Here is a 13,577-nt window from a genome sequence, read left to right on the forward strand (position 1 = left end):
GCATAGTGACAGCAGTATTGTTCGATAAGCAATTGTGAATGACTTAACTACTCTCAGCAATACAATGATCCAAGACAATCCCAAGGGGACTAATGATGAAGCATGCTATCCACTCCCATAGAAAGAACGGATAAAAAGAGCACTTGTGGATTGAACATATATAACCTATACCAGATTGGTTACTGTCTTATGGAGCAGGGAGGAAAGGGAGGGAGGGAGAAAAATTTGGAACTCTAAATCTTATGGAAATTAATGTTGAAAACTACCCTTACATGTAACTGGAAAAAAGAAAATAAATGTTCATTGCAAAAAATTAAAAAAAAAAGAAATGTTAAAAAGAAAAAAGAGAAAGAAGAAAAGAAAGAAGGAAGGAAGGAAGAAAAGAAGGAAGGGAAGAAAGGAAAAGAAAGAAGGGAAGGAAAGAAGGAAGGAAGAAGAAAAGAAAGAAGGAAGAAAAGAAGGAAGGGAAGAAAGGAAAGAAGGAAGGAAGGAAGAAGAAAAGGAAGGAAGGGGGCAGCTAGATGATGCAGTGGATAAAGCACCGGCCCTGAATTCAGGAAGACTTGAGTTCAAATCTGACCTCAGACACTTGACACGAGCTGTGTGACCCTGGGCAAGTCACTTAACCCTCATTGCCCCACCAAAAAAAAAAAAAAAAGAAAAGGAAGGAAGGAAGAAGGAAAGCAAGTAAGAAAGCATGAACAACCAAAAAAAAATAATAAATCTGCAGCCAGTTAAGTATGCTAAAGTGAGGATAGAACATCACTGGCCCTCCTTGAGTTCTCTCCTTTATTTGCCACAGTTCAGTCCAACCTTGGCTCCTCAGAGGTATGCTAGTAATTTTTGGAAGGAAACTCCTTAAAGACATGACTAAGTGTTCCATCCTACTGGACACACTTAGAGGTTTCTGCCATTTCACTCTAGTAGCTGTTGAAGAATTTTTACACTTCATCTAAATCAAAGGTTCTTAACCTTTTTTGTGTCATGGAGCCTTTTGACAGTCTGGAAGAGCCTGTATAGATAGAGCCCTCAGAATAAATTTTTAAAACTAAGCTAAATAAATAATAATAATATATACTAATTACTAAAATAATAATCCAACATCATAATAAATAAAATTCATAGTATTAAAAAATAAATCAATTATATTGAATTATAGTTGTCAAAACATTGGCTTTTGGGGGCAGTTGTGTGGTGCAGTGGATAGAGCACTGGCCCTGGATTCAGGAGGACCTGAGTTCAAAATCTGGCCTCAGACACTTGGCACGTTCTAGCTGTGTGACCCTGGGCAAGTCACTTAACCCCAATTCACACACACACACACACACACACACACACATTGGCCTTCTCCCCTAACCTTGTCTATATCCATCAGTCCAGGATCTCTCCACAGTTACAGATGATGTCTTCAACAGTCCCCTTTGCCAGGTCCTTCACTAAACTAGTTGAATTCTTTGACAGCACCTGAATGGCCCCTGGATATCCCGTTTGCCTTCCCATTCCATTTAATTCAACTATATAAACATGCCTTAAGTCCCTACCAAGTGCAAAATACTGGACTAGACTTGGCTTATCCAAAGAAATAGTCCTTCCATTAGAAAGGCTATAGATAAGGCCAAACCAGTTATCTAAAAGGGATTTGGGAAGGTGAGGTAGGAAGAGAGTTTGCGAGCTGAGCTTCTAAGGCTTTTAAGACGGGAAGGTGAGAAATGACTCCAATCCAGCCTGTACAAAGGTCCGAGGATGGAAGATCAATGATAAAATAGCCAGGGGACTAGTTTGGCAATCAGAAGAAGGGGGACCCCAGAGAGAGTCCCAGAACTGAAAGAGTTAAATTCACCCAGGCCATGTCTTCTGATCCAGATGCTGGGAGAAAGAAAGTGAAGCCTACATAGAAGGAGCATTAGCCATCAGGTGGCCAAAGAAGGAGAGAGAAAGAGACAGAAGTTGTGACATGATAGAATTGATTGTTGTTTTAGTCATGTCCAACTCTTTGTGACCCCATTTGGGTTTTTCTTGGCAAAGATACTGGAGTGGTTTGGCATTTCCTTCTCTAGCTCATTTACAGATGAGGAAACTGAGGCAAAGAGGGTTAAGTGACTTGCCTGGGGTCACACAGCTAGTAATTGGATGAGGCTGGATTTGAACTCAAGAAGATGAGTCTTCCCTGACTCCAGGCCTGACCCTCCATGCAATATGGTGCTACCTAGTGGACAGAATTGATTAAGCTGAACAAATGATAGATTGTGGGATATAAGGCAAAGGGAAGAGACAAGGGTGGCTCTACAAACCATTTTGGTTTCATACTCTGCAGTCCAGTCAGGGCTTACTGATAAGTGTTTGTTCAACGGAAGCCCACCAGGCATCAGTTTCCCTAGCTTTGGCCTTGGAATAGAGGTCAGAGATAGACTGTATCTTAGACCTTCTGTCCTTTTAGGGGTCCTGCCTTGCTTACCCTAGACTCAAGAAAAGGTCCTCTCATTCCTCACATCGTGTGTGTGTGTGTGTGTGTGTGTGTGTGTGTGTGTGTGTTTTTTCCTACAGCGAGACTCAAAGTCAAGTCTTTGGATGCCCTTAAGAAGTCCAGAGCTGGAAGTCAAGATCTTGGAAAACCCACCCAGTCTGTTAGCTTAGAAATCACCAAGTCACCTTTGGACAGCTCCGAGAGCAAGGGGGATGTCAGCCTCCGATCAATCTTGTCAACCACTCAATCGATCAGGACACCGAGAAGATCCAGGGAGGGAAGTCGGGATATCCAGAAGCTGATGCCACTGGATTTTCACAGCCAAGAGGCTCTGAATGATTATGTCGACGTGAGCCTGAAGGTCATGAGGAGAGTTCAGGTCAAGAAGGTTCTGAAGGCAGCTAAGGAGGTGCCCCTGAAGAAGCGGGCCAAAGAGTCTAAGAAGAGGAAGCGGAAAGCTGGGAAAAAGGGAGATGAAGAAGAAGAGGATGAAGACTCAGAAGAAGGGAAGAAAGAATTGGAGAAGGGCAAGAAGAGGTATGGGAAGGTAGCCAAGAGGAAGCCTGCCTACCTCCCACCGCACAAAGAGGAGACCTGGAGGGATGACATCTGCCAACTAATGAACATGAGACTTTCCGGCTCCCAAAAAGAGCTGATGGAGAATCTGGGGGAGGAGATAGTGGGCGTGGCCGAGCAGATGCTGGATAAGCGGTCCCCTAGCTGGGAGCTTTTGGAGGCCATCTGTCCTTTCCTGCCACCTTCCAAGGGCGAAGAGGCCGGGGAAGCAGAGGAAGAGGAAGAGGAGGAAGCAGAGGGGGTGGTCTTAGAGGAAAAGGAGTCAGAGACAGGGTCAGAGGAGCTGGGTACTCAGAAGGCCAGGAAAAGGAAAGTGTTTTTCTCAGACACCGCAGGTCTTACCTCACAAGAGAGTAAAATCAGGAGGAAACAATGGAAACTCTCCCGGAGGGAGAAGAGACTGGCCAAGAAAGAAAAGAGACTGGCCAAGGAAGAAGATGAGCTGGCCAGGACGAAGGAAGAGCTGGCCAGGAGAGAGGAAGAGCTGGCCAGGAAAGAGAAAGAGCTGGCCCGCTTAAAGGAAGAACTGGCATGGGAAGAGGAAATGTTGCGCCAGGAAAAGAAAGAGGACGAGTACGGGGCCTTAGTGGACAGGTCCATGCTCTCCTTGCTGATGTTTAAGGATAATATAGAGGAATCCAAGGACAAAATGAGGCTGGCCAGAGAGCACAGAGCAAGGGCCAGGGAAGAGAGGAGGCTCGCCAGGGATATAGCAAAGGAAAAGGATCACAAAGGCCCGATCCCCAAGGAGGACCAGCTCCAGGCCCACGAGGAGAAAAAACTGGCTAGGGCAAAGAGGGCAGCTGCAAAGGATAAGATGGTAAGGGCCCTAGTAGGGGAAAGATTAGAGACCTGGGGGAAGGAGACAAAGCAGGCAAAGGAAGCAACAGAACACCTGGAAAAGAGCTTGCTTGCATTGTCCGAAATAAGTGAGGTGGAGGGGCCGTCCGAGGAGGGGCTCTATGATGAGGGGCTGCCCGAGGAGGGGCTCTATGATGAGGGGCTCTATGATGAGAGGCCGTCCGAGGAGGGGCCGTCTGAGGAGGGGCCGTCCGAGGAGGGGCCGTCTGAGGAGGGGCCGTCTGAGGAGGGGCCGTCGAGGAGGGGCCATCTGAGGAGGGGCCATCTGAGGAGGGGCCGTCCGAGGAGGGGCTCTATGATGAGGGGCTGATCGAGGAGGGGCCGTCCGAGGAGGGGCTATCTGACCAGTGGTTCCTGGAACAAGAGGGGGCACCGTCAGAGGAAGAGCCGTACTTGCGTCAGACGCTAAGAAGGCCGCGGCCTGATCACCTCGGCTTGACCAAAGAGGAAAGGCGGAAGAGGATCGAACTGTTGCAGGCCGAACTTAAACTCCCCACCAAAATGAACAACCTGTTGTTGGAAGAAAAGCAGCTGGCCGAGGAAAAGGCCGAGGTGATCAAGGAGGCGAAGGAGCGGCTTCGAAAGAAGCGCATGCTGCTCAAGCAGGAGATGGAGCTGAGCCCCGACGATGAGTCCACGGGGGAGGAGAGGATTCAGTTCAAAAGAGAGAAGAGGAGGACCCTCAGGAGGAAGAGGAAGAGGCTCGATAAGGAGGAGAAAGAGGCGACCATGGAGAAAAAGGAGCTCGCTATCGAGAGGAATTTGCTGAAGGAAAGAAAGAAGAAGCTTCGTCAGGAGAAGAAGAGGATCCAGCGGGAAAAGAGGAAATTCAAGAGCGGGGACGCGACAATGGAAATTGGAGAGGTGAGCGAGTCCTCTGAGGAGGCGGACTCCGGAGAGAAGCTGGCCTCCTCGGAAGCCATCGGACGAGCGAGCGAGGACGAGTGGAGCGAAGAGTCCGAGTCCGAGTCCGAGTCCGAATCCGAATCCGAATCCGAGTCCGAGTCGGAGGAGGGAAGGTTAGAGTCAGACGAGGATGATCTGGGCAGCAAACAGAGGAGACGGCTCCGGGAGGAGAGGAGAAAGCTTCGGGAGAAGAGGAGGCTGTCCCGGACGCTGAGAGAGATGATGGAGGCTGAGTTGGCCAGGTCTGACGAGGAAAGGGCAGCGATGCGGCGGAGGCTCCGCAAGAGGAGGAGGCAGCTACGGAAAGAGAGGGAGCTGATGGAGGACGAGAAGGAGCTGGTCCAGGAGGAGAGCAGGAGGGAGGAAAAGGAGCGGGCGCAGCTGCCGGAGGAGTTTAAGAGGCTTCTCCTGAAGAGAATGAGGAGGGAGCAAAAGGAGCTGGCGCAGCTGTCGCAGCTGTCGGAGGAGATGAAGACGCTCCTCCTGCAGAGGACGAAGCTGGCCCTGAGAGAGAAGGAGCGGCCCCTCAAAGGGAAGAGGCTGGCCAGGGAGGAGAGGAGGCTGGCCAGGGAGGAGAGGAGGCTGGCCCGTCTGGAGAAGAAGGTCTACTCTAAGGAGATGAAATTAGCCAAGAAGGAATGGAAGCTAGCCATGGCAGAGAGAGCCAAACTCCAGAAAGAGGCCGACTCCGAGATGACCCAAGAGGAGATGAAGGAGACTCAGGAGCTGAAGAAGTGGTTGAAGTGGCTTCATTTGAAGCTTGAAAAACTTAAGAAGGCCAAAAAGCTGAGAAAAGAGCAGAGGGCTAAGGAAGGCAGGGAAGGCCCCTTGGAGAAGGTGCTGGAGGAGGAGGAGGAGGAAGAGGAAGAAGAGGAAGAGGAGGAGGAAGAGGAGGAGGAGGAAGTGGAGGAGGAGGAAGTGGAAGAGGAGGAGGAAGAGGAAGAGGAGAAGGTGGGGGAAGAGGAGAAGGTGGGGGAAGAGGAGGAGGAGGAAGAAAGAAAAAAAAAAGAGAAAGCCATAAAAAGTATCACCGAAATGGCTATGAAAGGGAGTCCATTCGTCTCAAAGCAAGGTATTTTGGGGAGGCCTAAAGGCCAGGAAGTTGAGAAGGGTCCCAAGGATGGCATGGGTCCAGAAGTTACAAAGCCAGCCTTTTTCCCCATGGTGGGAAAAGAAGAGAAATACCAGAAGGCCTTAAAGAAACTTGAAGGTAGTACTCCATGGGGAGACTTACAGGAGGCCACTAGGTCATGGGAAGAAATTCAGAAGCAACTCTTTCTAGCCAGGATCAAACATAAGTTTCAGAAGCCCAGAGAGGAGGCAGCTTCGAGAGCTGAGGCCAAAGGCCAAGAAAAGGAAGAAAGGGAGCTCCCCCTGAAGTTCCACCGGCTCAGAAAGCTCCAGGTCCCCTCTTTTATTATGCCCAAGAAACAGGAGAAGAAGAAGAAGAAGATGGAGGGCAAGTGGAAGTGGTTTCTGCTGCTGCAGCATATCATGCTGGGAGAACCTTTGGGCGGGCTGGTCGACCTCGACATCACTGACACTCTGGAGCTCAGCCAGATGGATCGGGACTGGCTGAAAGCTACCCTGAAGAAGCTTCAGAACCAGGAGCAGCTCTCCGGGGAAATGTACCAACACCTGTGCCAGCTGCTGGCCAAGGTCCTCTCGGACAAACAAAAGGAGTGGCTGCACCTGGTGGGCCTGCAGGCCATCACCTTGCCCCGGAGGCAGCTGTTTGAGATGGAGCCTGCGCTCTCTGAGGCTGAGATGAGGAGCATCACCATAGGCCCAGGGCGCTTGAAGGTCATCCCTCCCATCAAGAGAGAGGAGGCCAAGCCTCCGCTCAGAACCCCGTTGGGGGCCACTATGGCCATCCCAGCCACCGTTCCAGCCATGACTCCAGCCACTCCTTTGGCTACCAGGGTCTCCATCACCCCCTCCCCCATTGCGAAAGGCTTGGACCCTATGGACCCTCAGAACTGGACAAAGAGCTTTTCGATGGCGTTCAAAGAAAAGGGGGCTCTGTTATCCTTGAGAGATATGCCCCAGAGTGCAGCTGCCTACGTGGAAAAGTTGCCTTTGATGTGGCAACTGAAAAGGGACCTCCAGACTTGGAAAAGAAAGATCCATTCCCAGCGGGGGCATTTGGGGAAGCGGACCAAGGAATCCCCTGCTATTCTTCCAGAGGATATGATTCCCTGGGAGACCTTCGTTGTCCTCTACCAGGTACTGGTGACCCTGCAGGAGCACTATGAAGAAGACAAGTCCTACTGGATGGCCCAGTTCAACCAGCTCCTGGACCTATACCATCTCAGGTCCACTAAGGTCCACATGCTGTTAAATCAACTCCTGCGGAAAAAGGAACACCCACCACTGGACATATTATATAAACAGGCCCTCCAGACTGAAGACCTGGTGCCCGGGGAGCGGCTCCTCTACAATATTTATTGCAGCACTCACCGGGTCCCAAGGAAGCAACCCGAATTCCACGTGGTCCTGCCCCTACCTGGGCAGAACCAAGTACAAACGATCCTACCAACAGGCAGCACACAGTACGGGATCATGGAGCTGATCTGGAAGAGCTTGAGTTATTCTGACCCCTGCCACACCAGAGGGCTGCCCTGCATCTCCACCCTGACCCCCACCCCCACCCCCATCTCCAAACACTGACTCCGGCTTTGATGCCCCAGCACCCCCATGGACACCTTTCCCACAAGGCACTCACTCTCCCTGCTGCCTGAGGTCCTGGGTCCTTCCCCTGCTTGCCTCTCCAACCCTCCCGGGCTCCTGCCAGCTCCAGTCTGGGATATAATCTTTCTCATCCCCAATATCCTTATATTACTTCACACCTGGACTATGGTAATAATAGCCTCTTTTAAAAAAATAACTGCATAGACTGTTCTCTCTTTAGTATAGGTAGAAACCATCTGTGGGTTATGCAGAATATGTGGGAGGCAGCCAGGTAATAAAATGAATAAGAGAGCTGGCCTCAAGGTCCTAGCACCTGGTTCTAAATCATGCCCAAGGGAGCAGCTAGGTGGCGCAGTGGGGAAAAGCGCCAGTCTAGGATTCAGGAGGACCTGAGTTCAAATCTAGCTTCAGACACTTGACACTTATTAGCTGTGTGACCCTAGGCAAGTCACTTAACCCTCATTACCCCGCAAAAACAAAACAACACAAAAAAATTAATCATGCCCAAACAAATTCTTGGACATGACTCTAAGCTGCATAGCCCAGACCGACCTCCATTGGTGGAGTTTCCTTGCCAAGTCCCTTAATGCCTGCAAAACACAAGTCCAAAAAAATAGGACATCTCGGGAATGTCTCCGTGGCCAGAGCTGCTAAGACCCCAGGGCTGGTTCAAGCACCACTGGAACTCAGGAGTTCCAGGAAAAAAAAAATAATCAGGTTGTTTTAGCAAGAGGCAGCTTGGGGTAGTGAATGCATGGCTGGCCAGAGAAATGATTATTTCTCCCTCATATTAATAATCAGTTAACGAATTAGGGACCAGGATTTTGTCTGAAGCCTGAAAGTGCTTCCGTCTCGGAAGGACATTGCTGATAATGAAATTGAATTAACTTTCTCTTCAATCTGATTCAAACCCCACCCAGATGGTAAAGCTCATTGGGCTCTATCCAGGTGTGGGTGGGGATAAATTCTTTGATTAGATTGTAAATGACGTAAAATCACATTCCCCCAGGCCCTCATTAGAATAGGTCTAATTAGGGGCAGATAGGTGCTGCTGTAGATAAAGCCCAGGCCCTGTAATGGGGGGGGGGGGGAAACCTGAGTTTAAATCTCACCTCAGGCACTTACTATCAGTGTGACCCGGGGCAAGCCACTTAACCTTAATTTAATCAATTATTAATTGCCTTTAACATGGGGGGGGGGCCATCTCCAGTCAAGCTGTTGTATCTCTCTTTTTTTTTGCAGGTCAAAGGGTGTTAAAGTGACTTGACCAGGGTCACACAGCTAGTAAGTGTCAAGTGTCTGAGGCTGGATTTGAACTCAGGTACTCCTGAATCCAGGGCCGGTGCTTTATCCACTGTGCCACCTAGCTGCCCCCTGTTGTATCTCTTGCTGCTGGACTCAGATGACTCTGGAATGAGGCTGGTGACTTTGCACAGTCTTGCCTCACTTAAATCCAATTCACTGCAAGTCATGATGTCAAGGTCTTTTTCAAGAACGAAGGACAGTGGGGTAGCTAGGTGGTGCAGTGAATAAAGCACTGGCCCTGAATTCAGGAGGACCTGAGTTCAAATCCAGCCTCAGACACTTGACACTTACTTAACCGTGTAACCCGTGGGCAGGTCACTTAACTCTCATTGCCCTGAAACCCGCCCCCCCCCCAAAATAGAATGAAAGACAAACACAGCAATCTCCTATTGTAATATTAATTTTCTCTCATTATTTGCTAACCAATCAGAGTAAATTGCCACCCTCAGGACTATCCACTCTTTCAAGGGCATATAAACTGTGAGTCCACTGCTGTGATTTGTCTTTGGCATTCAAGAGTGTCATTGACCCTTTTATTGGTAACATGCTAGCATTATTAATAAAATGATTAATGTGAGAAATATCACTCCAATAACTTCTGGAACTCAGCGTAGGTGATGTGTCAAAGGCTCATTTATTGTCATTCTCGCAAGAATGACATCTGGTGGGTGACTAAAAAAGGAGGCTCGAAGGCCAGTTTTTATCTCCTCTCATCCCTAACATGAAATGGCCCCTCCTTTTTTCCACCATTATTTGGATTACTGAAGGGTTACAATCTATGCACCAAAAACTAGCTAAAGGAACTCAGAATTTCTTAGTCAATGGGGGAGGTGATACAGAGACAATTCTTCCATTTTTCCCTTATATGAACACAGTTTAGGAGTTTGCCTAATTGCCACCAGCCCAGGGTTTCCCTGAATCATGTGATTTTGTTTGCCGGAGGGGAGGGCGGGAGTGGAGAAGGAGACCTTTCTTCCTTCCCTCCCTACTTTCCTCAAACTGGTCAGGAGGACTGTAATTTAAATGGTGACCATTATATTCTTGGGAGGAGACCAATCCCCATTTCCTCACAATTAATTACCCAGAAACCAAGTCTCTCCGACTTTTTGAACACTCCCCTGGCTTCTGTCTGGAAGACCTGCCTTCAAGTCCCACCCCAGACACTCATTGGGCAAATAATCACCTCACTTCTCAGGCCAAACAACTCAGTTAAGTCTGAATTACAGAGAAAGGGCAGGTCTGCATTGGAGGGGGTGGGAGAGGGTCCTCACTAGGAGCTTTCCAAAACACAAATGCCAGCCCTACAATTGCCACTCCAAGGAGAGACAAAAGAGTTCAAGGGATGCCACACAGGCACCCAATCGCTATTGGGCAGAAGCTGGATAAATGGGGGAGCCAATTTCTTTTTTTTTTCCCTGGGCAATGAGGGTTAAATGACTTGCCCAGGGTCACACAGCTAGTGTCAGGTGTCTAAGGCAGAATTTGAACTCAGGTCCTCCTGAATCCAGGGCTGGTGCTTTATCCACTGTGCCACCTAGCTGCCCCAGGGGAACCAATTTCAATGTTACAGAAGGAAATCCTCCTTGGAGGCATTGAGGTCAGTCAAGTCAAGAAACATTTATTAAGCACCTACTATGTGCCAGGCACTAATCCAAGCACTGGGGATACAAAAGAGAAATCCCTGCCCCCAAGTTCACCATTTAATGGGGGAGATAGATGATGGGCAAAAAGATATATACAAACAAGCTCTATATAGAATAAGTAGGAAACGATTAGCAGGGGGAAAGCACAGGAATGAAGAGGCTTTCTGCAGGAAGTGGGATTTTAGCTGGGACTTAAAGGGACCCAAGGAGCATTGCAGACCAAGATGGCGGCCAGAGAGAAGGCCTGGAGCCAAAAGATGGAAGATCTTGTTCATGGGACAGCCAGGAGGCCACATGTAATGGCCCATGTAATGGGGAATGAGATGTGAGAAGAATGGGAACAAACAGCATTTTGTACTTGAGCCTGGTGATAGGGAGCCACAGGAGTTTATTGAGTAGGGGCTGACATGGTCATTCCTGTATTTTGGTTATTGAATAGAGGATGGAATGGAATGGGGAGAGATTTGAGGCTGACAGAGTCCCCAGCAGCTATTGCAGGGATCCATGGGTGAGGTGATGAGGGTCTGCACCAGGGTGGGGGCATATCAGCAAGGAGAAGGTAGCATTTTCAAGAGATGTTGCAGAGGTGATGTCAACCACCTTGGCACCATATTGGACATGGGGGAGTGAAAGACAGGAGTCCAGGATGGCTCCCAGTTGTGAGCCTGAGGAACAAGGAGAAGAGTGCTGCCCTGTATTGTAACAGAGAAGGTGGGAAGGGGGAAGGTTTAGGGGGAAAGAACGTAAGTCCTACTTTGCACACATTGAGTTTAAGATGTCAATGGGACATTCAGTTTGAGATGTCTGTGAGGCAGCTGGAGATTCAAGGGATAGAAAACTGGGCCTGGCATCAGGAAGACTTAGAGTTCAAATCTGGCCTCAGACGCTTACTGTGGGAACTTGGGGAAGTCACTTAACTTCCATTTGCCTCAGTTTCCTCAACAGTAAAGTGGTAACAATAATAGCAACCTACCTCCCACAGTTGTTGTGAGGATCAAAGGAGATAATATTTGTAAAGAGTTTACCACAGTGCCTAGCACGTGGTGGTGGCAGTTGCTGAGTCCTATCTGATATTTTGTGACCCCATTTGGGGTTTTCTTGGCAGAGATATTGGAGGGATTTGCCATTTCCTTCTCCAGCTCATTTTTACAGCTGAGGAAATGGAGACAAACAGGGTGAAATGACTTGCCCAGGGTCACACAGTTAGGAAGTGTCTGAGGTCAGATTTGGACTCATGAAGATGAGTTCCTGATTCTAGGTCCTGTACCCTATCCACTGTGCCACCTAGCTGCACACAATAGGCATTTAATAAATGGTTGTTTCCTCCTTTCCTTTTCTCATTCCTCTCTTTTTTCCCTCCATTCCCTCCTTATGTCTCTCCTTCCCTCCTTTCCCTTCCCTCTCTTCCTTCCTTCCTCCCTCCCTTCCCTGTTTCCTTCCTTCCTCCTTTCTTCCCTCCCTCCCTCCTTTCCTTCTTTCCTTGCTTCTTCCCTTTCTTCTTTCCTTCTTCCCTCACTTCCTTCTTTCCTTTCTTCCTCCCTCCCTCACTTCCTCCTTCCTTTCCTTTCCTTTCCTCCCTCTCTTCCCTGATTCCTCCTCCCTCCCTCCCTTCTTCTTCCCTCCTTCCCCTTTCCTTCCTTCTTTCCTTCCTCCTTTCCCCTGTGCTGAGGGGAATAGCAATAGCCTAGGGGCCCTCAGTAATCTCTTAACAAGTTGTCCCCTTCCTCCCACCAATGAATACTGCATATGCTGCCGGGATATTCCTCCTCATACAGTGATCTCATCCTATCAATCTTCTGCTCAAAGACCCTCAGTGGCTCCCTGCTATCTACTGAGAAAAGTTTGAATTCCTCTACTAGACATTTAAGGACCTCCACAACATGCCACCCTCTGCCCCTCCTCCCTCTCCAACCCTTCCATGTTCCAGCAAAACTATATGTCTCATCCCAAACCCCTACCCCCAAATCTTGGGCACATCTTCCACCATGCCTTTACTCATGCCCAGCTTGTCTTCCCTCTTTCCCTGCATCTGCTGACTTTCTATTTACCCTTTAAAGCTGTTACCTCCTCCTAGAAACCTCCCTGGATCCTCTGTTTGGTAAGGACCTTGCCCTCCTTGCTCCACTCCTGCCCCCAGGACCTCGTCAGATGCTCTGTCTGAATCTCTCTCTCTCTCTCTCTCTGATGCCCTTTTTATGCCAGATAAGACAGGTGTGCTGGGTTTTAGCCCTCTGCAAGAGGTCCAGGAGACCAGGACCAGGCCATATGGAAATTTCTTCCCTCCTCTGGGTCTGGCACAGTTCTCTGGACACAGCAGACTGTTAGTGAATGGGCCCTCCCTGGGCAGTCAGGTTGCTGGACCAGGGTCTGAATGCCCTCTGGTAGAGTCTGAGTCAGCAGCTTTATTCCTTTATATAACTACTTTAAATTTTTAAAATTCATCCTGAACTTGAAAAATAAAACAAGCAATTCCATAACATAGTAAAATAGAACAATAACAAAAAAAGATGATTATAAGTGAAACTGCAAATCTATTATATAAAACTTGCTATTTAAAAAATATATATTAAAGTAATCATGCAGTTTTTCTTCCCCTCCCCTTTTTTTTCCCTCCCCCTCCCTCCATAGAACTACTTGAAAGAGGTGCAGAGACTGTAAAGGAGAAGCTCTGAGGCCTCAGTCTCCTCCTCTGTAAAATGAGGTCATGCAGACAGAAATGGCTAAACAAACTATGGCACATGAATGTATAATGCTGTAAGAGATGATGGAATTCAGAGAAATAGGAGAAGATAGGTATGAACTGATGCTGAATGAAGACAACAGAACCAGGAGAATAAAATATGCAATTATCAAAGTGAAAACAACTCAAAAAGACATGAGAATCCATATTAATATGCAATTACCGTATTGGTTCCAGAGAGCCATCTCCTTTCTCTCCTTTGAGAAGTGGTGATCTACTGGTGCAGGATACTACATACTCTGTCAGACACAGTTGCTCTGTTAGTTGGTTTGGCTGAACTTTTTCTTTTTTAAAACAATAGCTTTGGGGGGGGGGGGAAGCAGCTAGCTGGTACAATGGATAGAGCACGGCCCTGGATTCAGGAGTACCTGAGTTCAAATCCGGCCTCAGA

This window comes from Dromiciops gliroides, chromosome 3 (assembly GCF_019393635.1).
Source record: "Dromiciops gliroides isolate mDroGli1 chromosome 3, mDroGli1.pri, whole genome shotgun sequence".
Lineage (NCBI taxonomy): Eukaryota > Metazoa > Chordata > Mammalia > Microbiotheria > Microbiotheriidae > Dromiciops > Dromiciops gliroides.